The sequence below is a fragment of the Cucurbita pepo genome, unplaced genomic scaffold (genome assembly GCF_002806865.2).
Source record: "Cucurbita pepo subsp. pepo cultivar mu-cu-16 unplaced genomic scaffold, ASM280686v2 Cp4.1_scaffold000354, whole genome shotgun sequence".
NCBI classification, from domain to species: domain Eukaryota; kingdom Viridiplantae; phylum Streptophyta; class Magnoliopsida; order Cucurbitales; family Cucurbitaceae; genus Cucurbita; species Cucurbita pepo.
In genome coordinates this window covers 36939-45781 of record NW_019646591.1, presented here as the reverse complement: position 1 = coordinate 45781, position 8843 = coordinate 36939, and the positions used below count along the sequence as shown (strand labels likewise).

The 8843-nt window shown below is 33.3% G+C and overlaps 1 pseudogene; it reads right to left on the bottom strand.

Moving 5' to 3' along the window:
- Positions 1-1971: 1971 nt before the first annotated feature.
- LOC111785062 overlaps positions 1972-8843 on the bottom strand; it is a 14926-nt pseudogene continuing 8054 nt past the window's right edge.

Sequence of the window (8843 nt, the reverse complement as noted above, 5' to 3'; positions counted from 1 at the left end):
GAAAAATCTATTCATTAAGACTAAACCCAGCTACAAATAAGCTAACTCTAACATCCATTTCCACACGTTAGCTAAAAAACGCACCNTAAGCTAACTCTAACATCCATTTCCACACGTTAGCTAAAAAACGCACCAATGAACAAAAATTCAACAAAACACTCACTTCTTGCTTATAGTTTCTTCAGCACTTGGAGCAGAGTCGGCCATGTCTAAAGCCGCAGAAGCGGAACCCAATGCTAATTCAGAGACAGCCTTCGCAGCTCCGTCTACAGAATCCGCCATTTTCAGACAATGAATAGTCAAAGCTCCAAAGGGCAGAAGGTTATAAAGCACACTGATTCCTTGGAGTGCAAGGTCTGGAGGAGAGAATTGACTAAGACAAAGGCGCAGCCGAGGGGAATTTTTAACAGCAAACTTGGGAAGTTTGTTTCAATTTTAGGGTTTCCACGAAGACGAAACTAAAATATTTCAAAAAGAGTGGAAAAAGTAAAATAAAATATAATAAAGAGAATTGGTAAATTTGGTAGGAAACTCTCTAATTTATATTTATTATCTATTGTTTTTAAAAATGGGAGATTATTGTCAACCTTTAATTATTTCTTAATATTACGTATTATACGGTAAATAAAATAATCAAAATTATTATTTTTTATTATAAATAATTGATCATGTTGTTCGACGTCTTATTGCATTATCTTATACTGCCAATACTACTTGTTGAAATTTTTTTTAAGAGTGACAAAGATTAGGTTTCATCGAATTAAACGAGCATTTCATTATCGCATTTGTCGAGAGAAGACTAAGAACATGTATGTTTCACACATCTGGTCGGGAGTATACTATCACTATACAAGGCATGGAGCTCGTGCTTGGATTGTCTGTAGACGGCGAGCCTATTACAAGGTCGACGAACTATGAGTACGTGTGTCATTCATTACTTTATGTGACTCTAAATAACAATGCTTTTAAGGACTCGGGATTAAGCTTACCCTAGTTAGCATTTTAATTCTCAGGATTAAATGACGATGCATATGAAGATATTGTTGTGAAGTATGTTCGAGCATACATATGCACTTAATTGATGGGAGTTCATTCTCTCGTGATTAAAACAACTTGATGTCTATGATGTTTCTACTGCTCCATACTTTGAAGTTGTAGAGCACGATATACTTGGGGTGGAGTGTTCATAACGTGGTTGTATGAATAACTTTGTGAGGCAACAAAATTAGATGCTCAAATTGTTGTTGGGCCCATGGTTCTCCTACAAATTTGGGATTGGCAACAACTCCCAACAATGGCTCCTCAACCTTGTCACTTCAGTGATCTTGAATTTATTAGACCAACATATTGTTCTCAGTTTACAACTTGATTTTAAATTTAATAGTGTTTTTTTTTTCATACTGTTCTCGGTTTACAACTTGATTTTAAATTTAATAGTGTTTTTTTTAGTTGAAATTAATGTTTATTAACATTCGGAGAGAGATTAATTTTGTGCAACTTAGTGAGCTGCATATATAATATTATAGTCGAAATCACGAGATCTCTAGCGAGATATCAATCCAACCTTACTCGAGATCTAGCAGCTCACGATCCACGGAGCCCATCTATGCAGCGCACAACCAACCCAACAAAGGCTACTTTAATTAAGGTCCGGGGAGGATCAATTTACCAAACTTAAGAACACTGGTTTGCTGGTTTAAGCAAATATAGTAAGTGAACTTACTATTAGAATGCCTACAAGCTAGACTACAAGCTAGACTAGATGACATTGTCTATTGCATGAATAACCCATCTTTGTGATTTTTTTTTGCATGTTATTAAATTATTATGCTATTCATGTGAATTTTGTAATGCATGTACTAACTCTCATGATGGTTTATTATGACTTCTATGTAAATCATCTCATTACATTACAAATTTAATCTTTAAATACAAGAGCTTATGCATGTTGTATGATATAATCCAGAAAGATTAAATGTTCAACAGAAAACATATTCTCCGTATTAACACCTCTTTTGCAATGTCAGTCCCAATGTTAAAATGTTACGAAGATAATCATCTAATTATTCAAATTGGAGATTGCTAATGGATTGCTTTTGTGACTTGGAAATTTAACAGAAACGTATTTACTCCATTTCTATCAAGGAGTTTGTACAATACACACTCTACCTAATCACATTCTTGCTCAACCCCTCACCTAACAAACGGTATCAGCAAATACTCAGCATAGAAAAGCTGCAAACCAGAACATCAATAGACGGTCAGAGAGAGGGAGAGTTTTAAAAAAGCAAGAATAATAACAATAACTTTCATAAAGCAAACTATTTATAAAAGATAAGAGACGAGTAGACTACGTCTAGCTACCGAGATGTCAACTTTGCTAACGAAAAGCAAATGGGTGCTATTTGTCAAAATATATATATATATATATGTATATAGCAATTAACATATATATGTACTCATCGAATTAATTTAAACATAGTTCAACTGATTTGAACACGTCCCATCAATCAAGAGATAGACGTTTAAATTACCCGATTCCAATTGAACGAAAAAGAGTACTCACCAAGATATTTTAATGCCCACATACAGAATGGTTTAATTCTGTATTGCTCATAACTGATTTGAAGTAATGCGTTAAAAACTCATTAACAAATTGATAATACATAGGAACACCTGCAGCAATAACAGACCTAAAAGGCCTCCAAAGAGAGGAAAACACAAGGGCTCTTCAAAGAATTCAAAAGAAAGACCTATTAGAAACCCCTTTGAGGGCCTCCAGAACCCAAGAGCCCAAGTCCCTTCTCCCACGATGGTCAGAAATAATAGAAAGAAGGTTGACCACCTCACCAGATTCCGGTCAATAAAATACCTAGGGGTTTCTTTCCCACCAAGAAATCTTTTAAAAAATAAGCAGTTGACTCATCCTTAATAAAACATATAACAAACTGATACCACCAAAAGCATTTAAAAGAATACACGAAGTAGATTATTCTCCGAGAACTGACTTTTTTCCAATGAAATATTCTTTTACTTCAGAAGTGAATTTATAGCTATTAAAATTGACTGAATCAATATTGAATCCAACATCATAAACTCATAGAGTGATTGATTATTTCACACGTTTTTCGGGAGACATCAGATACAAATAAACATTTATTTTATCTCAAATTTATAGTTACTAGACTACAAGTTAGACCACCCCTTAGAGCACCTTACCATCATGGCATTGACGCTCATTTAACTATCAATTATTTCTTATTTATTGTCTGTTTCGATTGACTTCTTAATGGTTTTAAAACATTTTTTTTTTTCATTCACAAGTATTTTTTTAAGCATTTAAAAAGTGAATCCAAATAGAGTTAGAAGGATAAGCTCCTACCTTCCATATAAACATGTAAAAGGATGTTATGGCAGCTTTGCTCTTCAGATCAACTGATTTGGCACGAATCCAAAGAACTGAAGCCAAAGTGATGTGTCCAACAACCTAAAGAATGTATAAGGATATTAAATGAGTTAGAAAGTACTTATGTTGAGATCGATTTTAAATTAGTTAAAATCACTTTTGTCAGGTTCAAAATCACACTCTCAAACCTGTCATCATTGATTTTGAATAATTAAATGTTTATTTAGGAGTAATTCTAAACATAACAAAGTAACTGTAAAACTTTCAGAATCACTTCTTATTTTAGTGCTATACTTCCAATGAATATTAAAATTGGTCATGTCTAAAGTTAATATATATCAAACTTGTATAAACTTGGTAAAATGATAGTAACAATTTTCATTCAAAAACAACATAATGTGAATATGATTCCAAAGTTTATAGACAAAAGACTAATATAGATTTTTTTTGAAAAGTTAAGTAGGCGATAGTTTTAAGATTTATTGAAAATACAAAAACTAAACTTGGATATTTGAAAGTACAAGAACTAAAATAGATCATGTTCCAGAGAACTAAGATCAAAATGATATTTTAACATCATATTCGAAAAAAATATAAGTTGTCATCTCATCTTGCATACTAGTTGCAAGAACCGTTTTTATTTTATTTTTAATCTATTTTTCTTTTCATAGAACTATGACGTTGTCTATGCATGCGTTTTAAGGAACTAGAGATTTACCGTTAGCCATTTACTCCATGGGGAGGAAGATGCAACTCCCACTACAACGGCAGCACTATATGCTACTTCAAGTAAGGAAATACAACTCCAAAACACCTGCAGAAGTGAAATCATCATGCTAGGATATATGACTGTACATGTTCGTGCCAAAATTTGAGCAAAAAGATGGAATTACTGAATACCCACCCGCTCTTGCCCTAGACGTACTGTAAAAGAACGGATGCCAAATATCTTATCTCCATCAATATCTGGTATATCCTAAAAACTCAAGTACAATAACAAGTTACAAGAATAATTGAGTAGGAGTTGAAAGAGTAAATGTTACTATTATTACACTAAATATAAATCACCCTGGTTGACCTAATGGTCAATAACGGTCATTTTAAGTAATAAAGAAATTAGATGGAATGAGTTCAAGCTATATGTTAATTTTTTACCTAGAATTTAAATCTTACAAGTCACAAAATATGAAAAGATAACAAATAAACTTTTGAAATTCAATTCTCATTTAAATCAATTGTTACCTTAAATAATGCTATAACAACCGAGAAGAAACTCATAAATGCAGTTGCAAAGATCAGGGAACGTGAAAAGACAGGAGGTCTTTGGAACACGTGAGTCTGTAAACATTGATACATATTAGTCAATCCCCAAACATATAAGTGCACCAAACAAAGAAGATCTGAAACAACTTAACACAAATGCTAGTGTGTAAAACTTAACTATCAATATTTTGAGCACATGGGAATTGGAATACATGTGAAATATCTAAAACTACATTACAGATTTTTTGTGGGTTGATGTTGGACATATGTGATGTCTGAAAAAGACGATGTTTTCTGTTACAGAGTTATGTGGGTTGATGTAACACTTATGTGATATGCCTAAAAAAAGACAGAGTTTTCTGTTTAATCAAAAGGTTGAAGCCATAGGTGAAGTCCAAACTATATGATTAACGAATTTAAAATCTTTTCATTGGCTACACAGTAGCAGAGCGTTTATTCGACCACAGTAATAATTAATCTCAAGATGTGAGGTGGAATCAGACTTCCTTATGTGAGGTCGATCCAACTCTCTCAAGGGTTGAGGAGGAGACAAATTTGGAACTGGAGGGGGAGCTTGTGGGCCCTTCCAATAAAGAGGTGGAATCTCATGGTGAGGGTCGTATCNTCGACCACAGTAATAATTAATCTCAAGATGTGAGGTGGAATCAGACTTCCTTATGTGAGGTCGATCCAACTCTCTCAAGGGTTGAGGAGGAGACAAATTTGGAACTGGAGGGGGAGCTTGTGGGCCCTTCCAATAAAGAGGTGGAATCTCATGGTGAGGGTCGTATCAATAGAATAATTACAACCAAGGACCCTCATCTTGCTTCATAGGTAAGGTGACTCATCGAGTTTCTGAGTGTCCAAAACGAATGGCTCTTGAAGCTTTTCAGACCACGTTGGGAACAAATATAACAGTTGAATCTGAAATTACGGAAGTCGAAACATCGCAAGTCAAAGGCATCGACGCATGGGATCCTTCAAATTCTTATTCACTCTATAGAAGAGAGTAGGGGAGATGGAATGGTTCCTTGCAGAGTAGAATATAAAGAGCTGATTTCTCCAATACAAACAAGAGCTCAATGATGCTTACTACGTCATTTCTAAGAAGTACAAAGTAAAAGCTATAACAGCAGTTTGGAAGTCCCTCCCTAGTTTTCTCAAGTTCTCAAAATGGTAGCAGAAGTAAATAATAGTCCTTTTTATAGGGGAGTGTATTTTTAGGTTTATAAAAAGTTTTTGTTCATGATTGTTTTTATATGGTTATCTTTATATTTTTTTAGTTTTTCCTTTTCAATCCTTTTGGGAGTTTGTATCCTTTGAATTTTTAATTCTTTCCTAATGAGAAGTTGTTTCTCTGAAAAAAAATAAAAAATTGCCATCAATCTATCTACCCCCGTTCAAATAGTATCTAATCTTTTGATCCCACCAACTTTTCTGTTTATTGAACATGATTTTTGTGTCCCCATTCGTCCGTCTTATTTAGATTTCTACATGCATATTCAAACCCACGTCTATACTTACATCAGTGGCCTGGCTTCCAATCTAGAAAAATTAATTACAGTTGTGCATAGAAATACACCTATGAGCACGAAGTCAACATACATGCATATTGATATTCCTCATAAAATATTATTATATAATAAACATTTAAAAAAAAAAATTAACATGCCACAACATGACTAGAGCATGGATAGCAATCATTATTTATTCAAAATAAGAGGTACTTTTAACCTGCATGTGTAGGAAAAAAGCAAGTTGAACAATCACGGCTCGAACAGCTAGAATGCACATAGCGGCTACCACAGCAAATCTCTTCCATCTCAACAGTGGCAGCTGAAATGACAGAAAAGTTAAAAGACCATCAAGCTCCTAATCAAAATCAATTCTTCTTTCAATTACTTAACTATGCTCGCAAAAATATTTAGTTTACATCATCCTGAATCACAATATATAACATCAAAATCAATCGACAATTAAGGAGGTAGAATTTCAGAATTGTGAACAAGGACAAAATCAACTCAAAAGTTCCATAAGGGAGTCAATTTAGATCCTCGATCAATCATTCAAATTATTTTCACGAAATTCCATTCAAAAGCAACTCAAAATTTTGTAAATAATTCTTTTCTATAAAAAATCTACCANTTTTTTTTTTTTTTTTTTTTTTTAATGCAGACGAGATAATTTCATTGATGATTGAAATTTACAGAAGGGATATAATATCCATGATGTTTACAAATGACTTTTCCAATTTATAANCTGTACAAAAACATAGGGAGAGTAAAGTAGTTTAAGAATGGAATCTTGGCGCCCATTATACGTAGTTCAGATACACAAATGGAAATAACCATAAGAAGTAATATTTATTAAAAGCTTATAATAAAAGTTATATGCATCTACAGATATTCCTAACTAAAAGAAATAGTATCTATACTGTATATACATATTAAGAGTTAAAAGAGAGAAACTTACCTACCCATTTTGCACTCCACTTTTCAATATATACGTATTTCTCCCTCCATATTTTAATATATCTTTAACTGTAATTGCTAATCATTTATAGTTAATATTAAATTATAAGATTATAATTAATGAAATGAAAATTTTAAAATGGTCTAGAAAAGTGTAGGGACCCAATAGAAATTAAAATCAAAACTCAAGAATAAAAGTACAACATTTTAAAACGTGGAGACCAAACAGAAACTAAACTCAAAACCTAAGGACCAAAAGGTTATTTTGTCCAAAAAAAAAAAAATAGTATGCAGATATTTTCTACATATTAAATTGCTTCAAATAAACCCCAAAAGATATTAAAATAAAAATTCTAACAAAGGGTCTTGCGAATGATGTGGCACATAAAAAGTAATACCAGGATAGAAAACGTGAAGACAATTGCAACGCCAGTTCCAAAAGAATATTCTCCCGATGCTAATGGAAGATATGGCTTGTTAATCTGCAACGGAAACACATAGGAATCATTAAGGTCTTCTTTGATGGCTACAAGAAAGAATATTGCAAGCTCCGCTTTTATTATTATTCAAATGTTATTAAGTGAAGGTCAGATCATATGATAGCTTATTCTGCACACTCATGGTGCTACCACACATTTTTAGAAGATATATATGGTTGAAATGCTCACACTGGTAAATTAAAAAAGATTATGGTAATGACCAAATAAGGAGATCACTACACAAATGGGCATGATACCCTGCCAGAAATGCCTATGTAAAAATAGGTCCAAAACCAAGACTGCTACATCATTCTGATAAAAATTTACTCATGGGATACTCTTCCAAGTTCGCTAAAAATTAAGACAGCAGACCTAATTTAATATGCTGCTACGGGAAAAAGAATACAAAAGAAGTACCTTGTCTATTTCGATGTCAAATAATTGGTTCAGACCTACAATATAAATATTCATGAAGAGGGCAGCAACTATAGCCTGGAAATTTTTTTGCAAATGTGTTAAATATTTACAAAAGCACAAAAAAACAAAAAAGAATTTAACTATAAATCTTGTTTGAAACATCACCTCCAACACCCCAGTTAAAAATAATGGTGACAAGTCTGATAGTTTCTCAACGGCTAGTAGAGAAACTGATACAATGCTCAATGCCTGCAAGCATGAAAGGAAAGCATAAGCTGAAGATACATAATATATTTCAGAGAGAGTAATTTTTCAGTGCTTTAGATGGTGGCAGGCACAATGCGGCGGCTACATCAAATAATTTTCCAACAAAGAATGAAATGAAACAAAAAGTTATTGACCTAAAAGGACATGAGTTTTTAAACGTAACTGTACCAATAACTGTGTGCGGCCGTGAAAACCTATAGAAAGCATCCAAGAAACTCTTTACAGAGTCACCATAATTTTTGGAATGTAAAACTTCCGATTCGGATTCAAAAGGCTGATTAGAGGCTGCATTTCTAATTTGAATTCGGTTGTCTTTCTTCTGACAGAAGGTGTATCCTTCCCAATGTCTTCTAAAGACACATTCAACATGATGTGATTTAGATTCAGACTCCACCCAACTGGGCCTCTTAGAAATCTTCAGTGCTCCAGGCCTTGAACCTTCAATTAGGACATGTGAATGATAAGCAAGCACTCTTGAACTCTTTCCTTAATTATTCTACGTTTTCAAATCATAAGACAACAGAAGAGCCATAATTGCAC